Source organism: Oncorhynchus masou, chromosome 7 (assembly GCF_036934945.1).
Source record: "Oncorhynchus masou masou isolate Uvic2021 chromosome 7, UVic_Omas_1.1, whole genome shotgun sequence".
Taxonomy (NCBI): domain Eukaryota; kingdom Metazoa; phylum Chordata; class Actinopteri; order Salmoniformes; family Salmonidae; genus Oncorhynchus; species Oncorhynchus masou.
The window spans coordinates 6,675,560-6,692,189 of record NC_088218.1 but is presented as its reverse complement, the minus strand read 5'-3'; the positions used below and the strand labels follow the sequence as shown (position 1 = coordinate 6,692,189).

The following is a 16,630-nucleotide window of genomic DNA, read 5'->3' as shown; positions in this document are numbered from 1 at the left end:
TCCTCCTGCTACATTCTTCTCTTTCAGTCTCTCCTCCTGCTACCTTCTTCTCTCTTCATCCTCTCCTCCTGCTACCTTCTTCTCTCTTCAGTCTCTCCCCCGGCTACCTTCTTTTCTCTTCATCCTCTCCTCCTGCTACCTTCGTCTCTCTTCATCCTTTCCTCATCATCTCCTCCTGCAAGCTACTTCTATTCCACCCGCAGAAAATATTGATCCGGTGGCTCTCTAAATGCAATTTAAGAGCAGAAGGAAATGAAATAGTGTCAAAGTTTTAAAAATGTATCCAAAAGAGGGTGGCGAAAAACACAGCAAAGTATTCATCGTTTAATTGAATGAGCTAAATTACAAAGCAGAATTATCCCTCCATGTATTTCTTCATCTCTCATCTCTCATCTCTCATCTCTCCCTCTCATCTCTCATCTCTCCCTCTCATCTCTCATCTCTCATCTCTCTCTCATCTCTCATCTCTCATCTCTCCCTCTCATCTCTCCCTCTCATCTCTCATCTCTCATCTCTCCCTCTCATCTCTCATCTCTCATCTCTCATCTCTCATCTCTCATCTCTCCCTCTCATCTCTCATCTCTCATCTCTCATCTCTCATCTCTCCCTCTCATCTCTCATCTCTCCCTCTCATCTCTCATCTCTCATCTCTCATCTCTCATCTCTCCTCTCATCTCTCATCTCTCCCTCTCATCTCTCATCTCTCATCTCTCATCTCTCATCTCTCATCTCTCATCTCTCCCTCTCATCTCTCATCTCTCCCTCTCATCTCTCATCTCTCCTCTCATCTCTCATCTCTCATCTCTCCCTCTCATCTCTCATCTCTCATCTCTCATCTCTCATCTCTCCCTCTCATCTCTCCCTCTCATCTCTCATCTCTCATCTCTCATCTCTCATCTCTCCCTCATCTCTCATCTCTCCTCTCATCTCTCATCTCTCCCTCTCATCTCTCATCTCTCCCTCTCATCTCTCATCTCTCCCTCTCATCTCTCATCTCTCCCTCTCATCTCTCATCTCTCATCTCTCATCTCTCATCTCTCCCTCTCATCTCTCATCTCTCCCTCTCATCTCTCATCTCTCCTCTCATCTCTCATCTCTCATCTCTCATCTCTCCCTCTCATCTCTCATCTCTCCCTCTCATCTCTCATCTCTCCCTCTCATCTCTCCCTCTCATCTCTCATCTCTCATCTCTCCTCTCATCTCTCATCTCTCATCTCTCATCTCTCATCTCTCATCTCTCCCTCTCATCTCTCATCTCTCCTCTCATCTCTCATCTCTCATCTCTCATCTCTCATCTCTCCCTCTCATCTCTCATCTCTCCTCTCATCTCTCATCTCTCCCTCTCATCTCTCATCTCTCATCTCTCATCTCTCATCTCTCCTCTCATCTCTCATCTCTCCTCTCATCTCTCATCTCTCATCTCTCATCTCTCATCTCTCCCTCTCATCTCTCATCTCTCATCTCTCATCTCTCATCTCTCATCTCTCCTCTCATCTCTCATCTCTCCTCTCATCTCTCATCTCTCATCTCTCATCTCTCATCTCTCTCATCTCTCCTCTCATCTCATCATCTCTCATCTCTCATCTCTCCCTCTCATCTCTCATCTCTCCCTCTCATCTCTCATCTCTCATCTCTCCTCTCATCTCTCATCTCTCCCTCTCATCTCTCATCTCTCATCTCTCCCTCTCATCTCTCATCTCTCATCTCTCATCTCTCCCTCTCATCTCTCCTCTCATCTCTCATCTCTCATCTCTCATCTCTCCTCTCATCTCTCATCTCTCATCTCTCATCTCTCATCTCTCCTCTCATCTCTCATCTCTCCCTCTCATCTCTCATCTCTCATCTCTCATCTCTCATCTCTCCCTCTCATCTCTCCCTCTCATCTCTCATCTCTCCTCTCATCTCTCATCTCTCCTCTCATCTCTCCTCTCATCTCTCATCTCTCATCTCTCATCTCTCCTCTCATCTCTCATCTCTCCTCTCATCTCTCATCTCTCATCTCTCATCTCTCCCTCTCATCTCTCATCTCTCATCTCTCATCTCTCATCTCTCCTCTCATCTCTCATCTCTCATCTCTCATCTCTCATCTCTCCTCTCATCTCTCATCTCTCATCTCTCATCTCTCCCTCTCATCTCTCATCTCTCCCTCTCATCTCTCATCTCTCCCTCTCATCTCTCATCTCTCATCTCTCCCTCTCATCTCTCATCTCTCATCTCTCCCTCTCATCTCTCATCTCTCATCTCTCATCTCTCCACTGGTGGCTGGTGCTGAAAGACTCTCCTTGTGTTGCTAGGCATTGCTAAGCAACAGTTTGAACCGATTCTCTGTCGGTTCTCCGTGGTTTGCCGTCGGTGCCCGGAGGCTGGCACTGGGAACGGGGCACCATCACCACTGCAGCGGGGCTGGGGCCGTCCGCCAGCCTGAGGCTCCTGCAGATAGGTCTAGAGCAGAGCAACGTCCCTGTGGCCCTGCGAAGCATCCTCGGCAGGCATAGGGATGTTACTGCCGAGCTAATGATGCCGGGGCCAACGATGGATCATATCCGGCCCGGGGCACCAAACACAAGGGTTAGTGTGGGGTCACCCTCGCTGAAAGAGAAACATCACACCTCACCATTCTTGGGAACCACATCACGAAGCCCCCACAGTAAAATCTAATGTTGGAATCATACTTCTTCTGTCGGAGAATGAAAAAGTCACAGATTTGTAGTGAGTGTTGTTGAATAGTTGTTTGAGTTTGACTATAACCTAATGACAGAATGTTCAGGAGAAAACGTTGAAGTTTGAGAGCATTAAAAGGTCTTCTTACACTTATTCCTGGTAATGTGAAATGTTATTGGAAAACATTCCAAAGGAGGAATGAATAACGTCTCACTCCAACAGCATTGATTCAGATTCTTTGTGTTTTTGTTTTCATTCCCAGTGATTGACGCATCAAAATCACACTAATAAAACAGTGTTTTGTCGCCTCTTTCTTCTCCTCTGTACATTGTATTTCAATAAAGCCCAAAGTGAGCAGTCCATGTATACTGACTGACTGACTGACTGACTGACTGACTGAATGAATTACGGACTAACTGACTGACTGACTGACTGACTGACTGACTGAATGAATGAATGAATTACGGACTAACTGAATGACTGACTGACTGACTGACTGACTGACTGAATGAATGAATGAATTACGGACTAACTGAATGACTGACTGACTGACTGACTGAATGAATTACGGACTAACTGAATGACTGACTGACTGACTGACTGACTGACTGGCTGAATGAATGAATTACGGACTGACTGACTGACTGACTGACTGAATGACTGACTGAAGGACTGCATGAATGACTGACTGACTAAGACTGACTGACTGAATGAAGACTGAATGAATGACTGACTGACTGACTGACTGATGACTGATGACTGAATGACCGAATGAAGCTACTCTGCTTGGTAACCTGGCTGTCATCAGGAAGGGAAAATACAGCCAGGCATGTGTCCAAAATGTCACCCAATTCCTTTAGTGCACTACTTTGGACATGGACCATATAGGGCTCTGATCAAAAGTAGTGCATTAGTGAGTAAGGTGCCATTTCAGACACACCCAGGGCTTGTTTATAGCTGTCCCTCTCCCCGAGTCTCCCCTCAGGTCAAGACCAATCCAACCAGCTCCTCTCCACCCCGCTCCTAACCAATCAGCAACATCATTACTGACCTGTCTCTACTCATTAAAACCACTCTTTATAATCATCCCATAGCCTCGGATCGTTCCCCCCCCTAACTTATCATTTCAAACAACTTTTCACGTTCCTATACGGACCCCATTAGGAATTCTTATATGAGTAATGTCATGTAACCCCTCCGTTATATCACTGAATATCAATTGTGCCGCGGTGCTGCGGGGCCACTGACAAAATACAAGTGCTTCAGTAAATTTACCGAGAGCCCAGAACCCCAGCCACAACGTTGAATAATTCAGCCATCAAATGGTAAGAGCCTCTCTAGAGATACTTAGCAATTAAATGAGTCTATATTGTGCATGCACTGCCATCCATATGGATCCTATAAGAAATTGTCGGCCATTCGGGCTCCTATAATGTAGTGTTGTGGTTGGAACTGCCAGTGGTGGCTAGTGCAGCGAGCGACTGTGTTACCGTGTCTGGCGTGCGGATGATAGCAGTCAGTTGACGTGCTGTGTCAGCGCGTCAGATGTATTTTTAATGACCACAGAGACCCAGGGAGAGGTAGCTGGTGCATAGGGACTGATCTGGGACCAGTATAACCTGCCGCCTGCTTTTTACATGGACACACACACACCTCCACAAAGTGAAGCCATCCCACTGACTGAACGAAGCCCAGGTCCCGGTAATGATAGCATGTGGGAGCTTGCGATTGGCTGTCAGGATGATTGACGGCAGGGCTCCAGAGCTCATTATCTCACCCAGTGTTATTACAGCTCTGTGATTGGACGTCCTTCTAGCCCCCAAGTAAACTGCTTGGCACAAGTAGACAAAGTTTTTATTTTCAGCTGGCTTCTCTAAGCAGCAGTCCTGAGCTGAGGACAAGCTGCTGTCTGAAGAAGTGCTCTAAAAAACATCCTCCACCAACTTATTAACAATGAGCCATCATTCAAGATGCCTTTCTTAGCTCAGTACACAATGCTGGCTTATACAAGCAAATATTGTTGAACAGTTCAACACATACACATTTATGTGCAAGATAGATGAAGTAAACAAACAAACATTGGGGGGACAGATCAGGACCAGGTTGATCTACAGGAAGGTTGGGGGGGACAGATCAGGACTAGGTTGATCTACAGGAAGGTTGGGGGACAGATGAGGACTTGGTTGATCTACAGGAAGGTTGGGGGACAGATCAGGACTCGGTTGATCTACAGGAAGGTTGAGGGGACAGATCAGGACGAAGTTGATCTACAGGAAGGTTGGGGGGACAGATCAGGACTAGGTTGATATACAGGAAGGTTGGGGGGACAGATGAGGACTAGCTTGATCTACAGGAAGGTTGGGTGACAGATGAGGACTAGGTTGATCTACAGGAAGGTTGGGGGGACAGATCAGGACGAAGTTGATCTACAGGAAGGTTGGGGGGACAGATCAGGACTAGGTTGATATACAGGAAGGTTGGGGGGACAGATGAGGACTAGGTTGATCTACAGGAAGGTTGGGTGACAGATGAGGACTTGGTTGATCTACAGGAAGGTTGGGGGGACAGATCAGGACCAGGTTGATCTACAGGAAGGTTGGGTGGACAGATGAGGACTAGGTTGATCTACAGGAAGGTTGGGTGGACAGATGAGGACTAGGTTGATCTACAGGAAGGTTGGGGGGGACAGATCAGGACTAGGTTGATCTACAGGATGGTTGGGGGGACAGATCAGGACTAGGTTGATCTACAGGAAGGTTGGGGGACAGATCAGGACCAGGTTGATCTACAGGAAGGTTGGGGGACAGATCAGGACTAGGTTGATCTACAGGAAGGTTGGGGGACAGATGAGGACTAGGCTGATCTACAGGAAGGTTGGGGGACAGATGAGGACTAGGTTGATCTACAGGAAGGTAGGGGGAAAGATCAGGACTAGGTTGATCTACAGGAAGGTTGGGGGACAGATCAGGACTAGGTTGATCTACAGGAAGGTTGGGGGGACAGATCAGGACTAGGTTGATCTACAGGAAGGTTGTGGGGACAGATCAGGACTAGGTTGATCTACAGGAAGGTTGGGGGACAGATGAGGACTAGGTTGATCTACAGGAAGGTTGGGGGGGACATATCAGGACTAGGTTGATCTACAGGAAGGTTGGGGGGACAGATCAGGACTAGGTTGATCTACAGGAAGGTTGGGGGGACAGATCAGGACTAGGTTGATCTACAGGAAGGTTGGGGGACAGATGAGGACTAGGTTGATCTACAGGAAGGTTGGGGGACAGATGAGGACTAGGTTGATCTGCAGGAAGGTTGGGGGACAGATGAGGACTAGGTTGATCTACAGGAAGGTTGGGGGACAGATCAGGACTAGGTTGATCTACAGGAAGGTTGGGGGACAGATCAGGACTAGGTTGATCTACAGGAAGGTTGGGGGACAGATCAGGACTAGGTTGATCTACAGGAAGGTTGGGGGACAGATCAGGACTAGATTGATCTACAGGAAGGTTGGGGGGACAGATGAGGACTAGGTTGATCTACAGGAAGGTTCGGGGGACAGATGAGGACTAGTTTGATCTACAGGAAGGTTAGGGGGACAGATCAGGACTAGGTTTATCTACAGGACGGTTGGGGGACAGATGAGGACTAGGTTGATCTACAGGAAGGTTGGGGGACAGATGAGGACTAGGTTGATCTGCAGGAATGTTGGGGGACAGATGAGGACTAGGTTGATCTACAGGAAGGTTGGGGGACAGATCAGGACTAGGTTGATCTACAGGAAGGTTGGGGGACAGATCCAGACTAGGTTGATCTACAGGAAGGTTGGGGGACAGATGAGGACTAGGTTGATCTACAGGAAGGTTGGGGGGACAGATCAGGACTAGGTTGATCTACAGGAAGGTTGGGGGGACAGATCAGGACTAGGTTGATCTACAGGAAGGTTGGGGGGACAGATCAGGACTAGGTTGATCTACAGGAAGGTTGGGGGGGGACACATCAGGACTAGGTTGATCTACAGGAAAGTTGGGGGGACAGATCAGGACTAGGTTGATCTACAGGAAGGTTGGGGGGACAGATCCGGACGTCTGTTGAAGTTGTACTTCAATAAATAGTAGCCTGCCTTTGTAAATTTCTCTAACTTTGCCACGCTCTCTCTCGCTCTCTCTCTGTCTGTTTCTCTCTCTCTCTCGCTCTTTCGTTCTCTCTCTCTCGCGCTCTCTCTCTCTCACTTTCTTCTAGTCTATCCGAGAGGTGACAGGCTATGTGCTGGTAGCTCTGAACCAGTTTGACTCCCTGCCCCTGGAGAACCTTCGCATCGTGCGGGGCACCAAGCTTTACGAGGGACGCTACGCCCTGGCCATCTTCCTCAACTACCGCCGCGACGGCTTCTACGGCCTCAGACAGCTGGGCCTTCGCAACCTCACAGGTCAGGGGCCCAGTGCAGACTATTCTAAACTCACCTGTCTGACTCAGTCACACCATCTTTCCATTTCTCTCACTTCCTCATTCTCTCCATCTCTCTAGCCTGCTTATTGTTCTGTCCTTCTCTCTATCTCTCTATCACTTCCTCATTCTCTCTATCTCTCTAGCCTGCTTATTGTTCTGTCCTTCTCTCCATCTCTCTCTCACTTCCTCATTCTCTCTATCTCTCTAGCCTGCTTATTGTTCTGTCCTTCTCTCCATCTCTCTATCACTTCCTCATTCTCTCTATCTCTCTAGCCTGCTTATTGTTCTGTCCTTCTCTCTATCTCTCTATCACTTCCTCATTCTCTCTATCTCTCTAGCCTGCTTATTGTTCTGTCCTTCTCTCTATCTCTCTATCACTTCCTCATTCTCTCTATCTCTCTAGCCTGCTTATTGTTCTGTCCTTCTCTCCATCTCTCTATCACTTCCTCATTCTCTCTATCTCTCTAGCCTGCTTATTGTTCTGTCCTTCTCTCCATCTCTCTATCACTTCCTCATTCTCTCTATCTCTCTAGCCTGCTTATTGTTCTGTCCTTCTCTCTATCTCTCTATCACTTCCTCATTCTCTCTATCTCTTGAGCCTGCTTATTGTTCTGTCCTTCTCTCCATCTCTCTATCACTTCCTCATTCTCTCTATCTCTTGAGCCTGCTTATTGTTCTGTCCTTCTCTCTATCTCTCTATCACTTCCTCATTCTCTCTATCTCTCTAGCCTGCTTATTTTTCTGTCTTTCTCTCCATCTGTCCATCACTCTTCTTCTCTTGATCTCTCAAACATTTCCTCATGGTCTTATGTTCTATCTCAATCAAAACTGTGGCCTCCATGGTTTGCTGAGGGATGGGACTGGGGGAATGGTAACTGTGGCCTCCATGGTTTGCTGAGAGATGGGACTGGGGGAATGGTAACTGTGGCCTCCATGGTTTGCTGAGGGATGGGACTGGGGGAATGGTAACTGTGGCCTCCATGGTTTGCTGAGGGATGGGGCTGGGGGAATGGTAACTGTGGCCTCTGTGGTTTGCTGAGGGATGGGACTGGGGGAATGTTAACTCTGGCCTCTCCATGGTTTGCTGAGAGATGGGGCTGGGGGAATGTTAACTCTGGCCTCTCCATGGTTTGCTGAGGGATGGGGCTGGGGGAATGGTAACTCTGGCCTCTCCATGGTTTGCTGAGGGATGGGACTGGGGGAATGTTAACTCTGGCCTCTCCATGGTTTGCTGAGGGATGGGGCTGGGGGAATGGTAACTCTGGCCTCTCCATGGTTTGCTGAGGGATGGGGCTGGGGGAATGATAACTCTGGCCTCTCCATGGTTTGCTGAGGGATGGGGCTGGGGGAATGATAACTCTGGCCTCTCCATGGTTTGCTGAGGGATGGGACTGGGGGAATGATAACTCTGGCCTCTCCATGGTTTGCTGAGGGATGGGGCTGGGGGAATGGTAACTCTGGCCTCTCCATGGTTTGCTGAGGGATGGGACTGGGGGAATGATAACTCTGGCCTCTCCATGGTTTGCTGAGGGATGGGACTGGGGGAATGATAACTCTGGCCTCTCCATGGTTTGCTGAGGGATGGGGCTGGGGGAATGATAACTCTGGCCTCTCCATGGTTTGCTGAGGGATGGGACTGGGGGAATGGTAACTCTGGCCTCTCCATGGTTTGCTGAGGGATGGGACTGGGGAATGATAACTCTGGCCTCTCCATGGTTTGCTGAGGGATGGGACTGGGGGAATGATAACTCTGGCCTCTCCATGGTTTGCTGAGGGATGGGGCTGGGGGAATGATAACTCTGGCCTCTCCATGGTTTGCTGAGGGATGGGACTGGGGGAATGGTAACTGTGGCCTCTCCATGGTTTGCTGAGGAATGGTGCTTGGGGAATGATACCACTATCATATCCATTGCCTGAGCTATGGATGCAAAGACTGTCAGTCCTAGATATTTTCATGAAAGGTGTACAAATAAATATATTGTAAAGCATTAAAAGAGAGTTAAATATGAGGTTATTATAGCCTAAGGCAGCTTAAGCCCATAAGGTGTTTATACTCTTCAAAACCAATGGCTGTACAAATTACCATTGAACAGCAGTGGGTGTCACGGATTGTGCTTTTACGAAACCAAGCAAATTGTAATAATGTAGAATCTTCAGCTTTGCTAAGTGGCGGAATAGTATCAGAATACACAGAAAATGTATTATAATGTCATAGAATAGAAGAATCCTCTGACATTTCTTTTAAAATAAATGGTTGTGTTCAACCTTCGCTTCACACATTTTGACATTTAAAATGTTTTTCGTTTAGCAGATGCTCTTATGCAGAGGGACTTATAGTTAGTGCATTCATCTTAAGGTAGCTAGGTGGGACAACCACATAGTCTCATAGTAAGTAAAATGTTCCTTAACAAAGTAGCTATCAGAAAAATCAGCACTAGTAGGCTAAAGGTCAAGTGTGAGTGTTAATTCACGAAAGGCAAGGGTGATATTTATTATATAATGTTTGTTATGGGGGCAGTGGGACAGATCAGGACAAGTCGTTTTTTTCTTCGGATGATGGGCAGGGAGTCTGCTGTCCTAGCGTCAGGGGGAAGGGGGTTCCACCGTTGGGATGCCAGGACAGAGAAGAGCTTGGACTGGACCGGAGCTGGCAGAACAGAGTGCTCGGTTTGGGGTGTAGGGTTTAAGCCTAGCTTGAAAGTAGGGAGGGGCAGTTCCCCTGGCTGCTCCGTAGGCAAGCACCATGGTCTTGTAGAGGATGTGAACTTTGACTGGAAGCCAGTGTGCGGAAGAGGGGGGAGACATGGGAGAATTTGGAAATGTTGAACACCAGGTGGGTTCAGGAGATGACAAGTACCTGGATTAGAACCTGCACCACTTCCTGTGTGAGGTAGTGTCATACTCTGCAGATATTCTAGAGCATGAATTTGCAGTCACTGCTTTAATGTTTGCAGAGAACATCAGGGTGTTGTCCAGGGTTACGCCAAGGTTATTTGCACTCTGGGAGGGGGACACCATTGACTTGTCAACCATGATGGAGAGGTCTTGGAGTGGGCAGGCCTTCCTCGGGAGGAAGAGCATCTCTGTCTTGTCGAGGTTGAGCTTGAGATGGTGGCCTGATATCCAAGCAGACATGCAAGTCCCCACCTGGGTCTCAGAAGGGGGAAGGTAGTTGAGTGTCATACACATAACAATGATAGGAGAGACCATGTGAAGATATGACGGAGCCGAGTGAATAGAGAGCAAAGGAGAGGGCCTAGAACCAAGTCCTGGGGGACACCAGTAGTGAGAGCATGTGGTGCAGACACAGATCCTCTCCACGTCAGTTGGTGGAGCGGCCCGCCAGCAATGATGCAGTCCAAGAATGTGCAGAGCCTGAGACACCCAGCCCTGAGAGGGTTGAGAGGGGGATCTGATGGTTCACGGTTGTCCAAGGCAGCAGATAGATCTAGGAGGATGAGAACAGAGAGGGAGTCAGCTTTGGCAGTGCGGAGAATATCCGTGACACAGAGGAGAGCGGTCTCGGTTGAGTGACCAGTCTTGAAGCCTGACTGGTTAGGGTCAAGAAGGTCATTCTGGGAGTGATAGCGAGAAAGGTGGTCAGAGTTTGGAAAGAAAATAAAGAAGGGATTACAGGTCTGTAGAGGGTTTGTGTGTTGGTATCTTGATGAGGGTAGGGGACGCAGTCAGTAGTCAGAGGGGACGCAGCCAGTGGTCAGAGGGGACGCAGTCAGAGGGGACGCAGTCAGTGGTCAGAGGGGACACAGCCAGTGGTCAGAGGGGACACAGTCAGTGGTCAGAGGGGACACAGTCAGTGGTCAGAGGGGACACAGTCAGTGGTCAGAGGGGACGCAGCCAGTGGTCAGAGGGGACACAGTCAGTAGTCAGAGGGGACACAGTCAGTGGTCAGAGGGGACACAGTCAGTGGTCAGAGGGGACGCAGCCAGTGGTCAGAGGGGACACAGTCAGTAGTCAGAGGGGACACAGTCAGTAGTCAGAGGGGACACAGTCAGTGGTCAGAGGGGACACAGTCAGTGGTCAGAGGGGACGCAGCCAGTGGTCAGAGGGGACACAGTCAGTAGTCAGAGGGGACACAGTCAGTAGTCAGAGGGGACACAGTCAGTGGTCAGAGGGGACACAGTCAGTGGTCAGAGGGGACGCAGTCAGTAGTCAGAGGGGACACAGTCAGTAGTCAGAGGGGATGCAGTCAGTAGTCAGAGGGGACACAGTCAGTAGTCAGAGGGGACACAGTCAGTAGTCAGAGGGGACACAGTCAGTGGTCAGAGGGGACGCAGTCAGTGGTCAGAGGGGACGCAGCCAATGGTCAGAGGAGACGCAGCCAGTGGTCAGAGGGGACACAGTCAGTGGTCAGAGGGGACACAGTCAGTGGTCAGAGGGGACACAGCCAGTAGTCAGAGAGGACACAGCCAGTAGTCAGGGATGAGTTGATGAGGGAAGTGAGGAATAGGCAAAGACCTCCAGAGATAGTCTGAAGAAGGGAAGAGGGAAAGGGGTTGAGTGGGTAGGTTGTCAGGGGGCCGGACATCACTAGTCACAGGATTTCATCTGGAGAGAGAGGGGAGAGGGAAAGGGGTTGAGTGGGTAGGTTGTCAGGGGGCCGGACATCACTAGTCACAGGATTTCATCTGGAGAGAGAGGGGAGAGGGAAAGGGGTTGAGTGGGTAGGTTGTCAGGGGGCCGGACATCACTAGTCACAGGATTTCATCTGGAGAGAGAGGGGAGAGGGAAAGGGGTTGAGTGGGTAGGTTGTCAGGGGGCCGGACATCACTAGTCACAGGATTTCATCTGGAGAGAGAGGGGAGAGGGAAAGGGGTTGAGTGGGTAGGTTGTCAGGGGGCCGGACATCACTAGTCACAGGATTTCATCTGGAGAGAGAGGGGAGAGGGAAAGGGGTTGAGTGGGTAGGTTGTCAGGGGGCCGGACATCACTAGTCACAGGATTTCATCTGGAGAGAGAGTGGAGAGGGAAAGGGGTTGAGTGGGTAGGTTGTCAGGGGGCCGGACATCACTAGTCACAGGATTTCATCTGGAGAGAGAGGGGAGAAAGAGGTCGAGGCGAAGGGTAGTTCTGTGTGAGTGGGACCAGTGGACTCAATAGACGGAGTAAATGGAAAGCGGATGTTGTCGACCTTCTGTTCGAAGTGGTAGACAAAGTGGTCCACAGTGCGGGAGGAGGGATGGGGAGGAGGTGGAGGGTTAAGGAAGGAGGAGAATGTAGCAGAGAGTTTCCTAGCGTTACACCCACCCACAGCTAAAGTCAATTTAATACCCCACTCTTTTAATATCATTTTTTGCACCCGAGTTTAATATTTAGACAAATGAAGTCGGACGCCCTTTTGTGCAGGGAGATGAAATGGCTCATGTTTCAGTTAATTAACTTTTCTGTTGACAGAGTAGCCGGCTCGGATACTAGGTTGTTTCATGCAGCAGTTTGAACTGTGAGTCACAACGAATGGCCCATGACGTGGCATGTTCTGTAGCCAAGGTGAATTCAAGATAGTTGTGCCGTCTGTGGCCTAGTTGTCACACACCTGGAGCTATCAAATGTATCTCATCCCAGAGACCGGGGTTCAATCCCTGCCTCTGCCTTTGGTCCTGAGTCTAGCTTCTTCATCTGTGTCTGTATTGTCTCAATAAAGCATCAAAAAGAAGAATGGAATTCTATATTCATTTAATAGACATGCACGGTTCTGGGACCGGTTCCGACCGACATTTCCACTTATAGGTCGATCTGTAGACACCGTAGATTGAAATGGCTTACATTGATCAGTAGCCCTGGTTCTTACGGACACAGGAGTGTATCTCTTCTGCCTGTTTCACATAGAACGTGAAATCTGATGCCACTTGAAGCTGGGCTGTCCCTCCTACCGTTTCATTCGCTCTTGCAACTGTCCATCAACTCCTGGCTGAACCTTACGTCACAGCTACTGGCAAAGCACATGTCTGCAATCCCTACAGTGTGCCTTGTTTTTGTCACTCTAGCACATTCAGAGATAGATTTATAACCAACTTTATCAAAGTAATCCAAAGTAATCCATAGATTTTATACCCAGTCTATTAAGTCATGTGTCTGGTTATAACCAGTCTATTAAGTCAGGTGTCTGGTTATACCCAGTCTATTAAGTCAGGTGTCTGGTTATACCCAGTCTATTAAGTCAGGTGTCTGGTTATACCCAGTGTAATAAGTCAAGTGTCTGGTTATACCCAGTCTATTAAGTCAGTTGTCTGGTTATAACCAGTCTATTAAGTCAGGTGTCTGGTTATACCCAGTCTATTAAGTCAGGTGTCTGGTTATACCCAGTCTATTAAGTCAGGTGTCTGGTTATACCCAGTCTATTAAGTCAGGTGTCTGGTTATAACCAGTCTATTAAGTCAGGTGTCTGGTTATAACCAGTCTATTAAGTCAGGTGTCTGGTTATACCCAGTCTATTAAGTCAGGTGTCTGGTTATACCCAGTGTAATAAGTCAAGTGTCTGGTTATACCCAGTCTATTAAGTCAGTTGTCTGGTTATAACCAGTCTATTAAGTCAGGTGTCTGGTTATACCCAGTCTATTAAGTCAGGTGTCTGGTTATAACCAGTCTATTAAGTCAGTTGTCTGGTTATACCCAGTCTAATAAGTCAGGTGTCTGGTTATACCCAGTGTAATAAGTCAGGTGTCTGGTTATACCCAGTCTATTAAGTCAGGTGTCTGTGGTGTCTGGTTATACCCAGTCTATTAAGTCAGGTGTCTGGTTATACCCAGTCTATTAAGTCAGTTGTCTGGTTATAACCAGTCTATTAAGTCAGGTGTCTGGTTATACCCAGTGTAATAAGTCAGGTGTCTGGTTATAACCAGTCTAATAAGTCAGGTGTCTGGTTATACCCAGTCTATTAAGTCAGGTGTCTGTGGTGTCTGGTTATACCCAGTCTATTAAGTCATGTGTCTGGTTATAACCAGTCTATTAAGTCAGTTGTCTGGTTATACCCAGTCTATTAAGTCATGTATCTGGTTATACCCAGTCTATTAAGTCATGTGTCTGGTTATACCCAGTCTATTAAGTCATGTGTCTGTGGTGTCTGCTTATACCCAGTCTATTAAGTCAGGTGTTTTGTTATACGCAGTCTATAAAGTCAGGAGTCAGTGGTGTCTGGTTATAACCAGTCTATTAAGTGTCAGTGGTGTCTGTTTATAACCAGTTGGCATTGCATTATCCTACATCATAGAAGCTTAGATAAGATTGTATTGTTTGGTAGATGGACTGCAGTGTGAGACTCATGCGTAACACAGACAGCTCTCTCAAAGGCGAGCAAGAGCCTTACAGTAGTCTGTAACTTGGTCTCAAAATAAGGTTCTCACAATCAACAAACGTGTGTATTTTTTTATTTTTTTATTTCACCTTTATTTAACCAGGTAGGCAAGTTGAGAACAAGTTCTCATTTACAATTGCGACCTGGCCAAGATAAAGCAAAGCAGTTCGACACATACAACGACACAGAGTTACACATGGAGTAAAACAAACATACAGTCAATAATACAGTATAAACAAGTCTATATACGATGTAAGCAAATGAGGTGAGATAAGGGAGGTAAAGGCAAAAAAAGGCCATGGTGGCAAAGTAAATACAATATAGCAAGTAAAACACTGGAATGGTAGATTTGCAATGGAAGAATGGGCAAAGTAGAAATAAAAATAATGGGGTGCAAAGGAGCAAAATAAATAAATAAATTAAATACAGTAGGGAAAGAGGTAGTTATTTGGCCATGTAGATGACATGGAGCCAGTGGGTTTGGCGACGAGTATGAAGCGAGGGCCAGCCAACGAGAGCGTACAGGTCGCAATGGTGGGTAGTATATGGGGCTTTGGTGACAAAACGGATTGCACTGTGATAGACTGCATCCAATTTGTTGAGTAGGGTATTGGAGGCTATTTTGTAAATGACATCGCCAAAGTTGAGGATTGGTAGGATGGTCAGTTTTACAAGGGTATGTTTGGCAGCATGAGTGAAGGATGCTTTGTTGCGAAATAGGAAGCCAATTCTAGATTTAACTTTGGATTGGAGATGTTTGATATGGGTCTGGAAGGAGAGTTTACAGTCTAACCAGACACCTAAGTATTTGTAGTTGTCCACGTATTCTAAGTCAGAGCCATCCAGAGTAGTGATGTTGGGCAGGCGGGCAGGTGCAGGTAGAGATCGGTTGAAGAGCATGCATTTAGTTTTACTTGTATTTAAGAGCAATTGGAGGCCACGGAAGGAGAGTTGTATGGCATTGAAGCTTGCCTGGAGGGTTGTTAACACAGTGTCCAAAGAAGGGCCAGAAGTATACAGAATGGTGTCGCTGCGTAGAGGTGGATCAGAGACTCACCAGCTGCAAGAGCGACCTCATTGATGTATACAGAGAAGAGAGTCGGTCCAAGAATTGAACCCTGTGGCACCCCCATAGAGCCTGCCAGAGGTCCGGACAGCAGACCCTCCGATTTGACACACTGAACTCTATCAGAGAAGTAGTTGGTGAACCAGGCGAGGCAATCATTTGAGAAACCAAGGCTGTCGAGTCTGCCGATGAGAATGTGGTGATTGACAGAGTCGAAAGTGAATACGGCTGCACAGTAATGTTTTTTATCGATGGCGGTTAAGATATCGTTTAGGACCTTGAGCGTGGCTGAGGTGCACCCATGACCAGCTCTGAAACCAGATTGCATAGCAGAGAATGTATGGTGAGATTCGAAATGGTCGGTAATCTGTTTGTTGACTTGGCTTTCGAAGACCTTAGAAAGGCATGGTAGGATAGATATAGGTCTGTAGCAGTTTGGCTCAAGAGTGTCCCCCCCTTTGAAGAGGGGGATGACCGCTGCTGCTTTCCAATCTTTGGGAATCTCAGACGACACGAAAGAGAGGTTGAACAGGCTAGTAATAGGGGTGGCAACAATTTCGGCAGATAATTTTAGAAAGAAAGGGTCCAGATTGTCTAGCCCGGCTGATTTTCTATGGGTCCAGATTTTGCAGCTCTTTCATAACATCAGCTGAACGGATTTGGGCGAAGGAGAAATGGGGAAGGCTTGGGCGAGTTGCTGTGGGGTGCAGTGCTGTTGACCGGGGTAGGAGTAGCCAGGTGGAAAGCATGGCCAGCCGTAGAAAAATGCTTATTGAAATTCTCAATTATGGTGGATTTATCAGTGGTGACAGTGTTTCCTATCTTCAGTGCAGTGGGCAGCTGGGAGGAGGTGTTCTTATTCTCCATGGACTTTACAGTGTCCCAGCTTTTTTGAGTTAGTGTTGCAGGAAGCAAATTTCTGCATGAAAAAGCTAGCCTTGGCTTTTCTAACTGCCTGTGTATAATGGTTTCTAGCTTCCCTGACCTTCTGCATATCACGGTGGCTGTTTGATGCTAATGCAGAACGCCATAGGATGTTTTTGTGTTGGTTAAGGGCAGTCAGGTCTGGGGAGAACCAAGGGCTATATCTGTTCCTGGTTCTAAATTTCTTGAATGGGGCATGTTTATTTAAGATGGTTAGGAAAGCATTT

General features: G+C 47.7%; 1 pseudogene; it reads left to right on the top strand.

The window, feature by feature from the left end:
• Positions 1 to 16,630, top strand: part of LOC135542931 (receptor tyrosine-protein kinase erbB-4-like) — a 255,714-nt pseudogene that overhangs the window by 44,403 nt on the left and 194,681 nt on the right.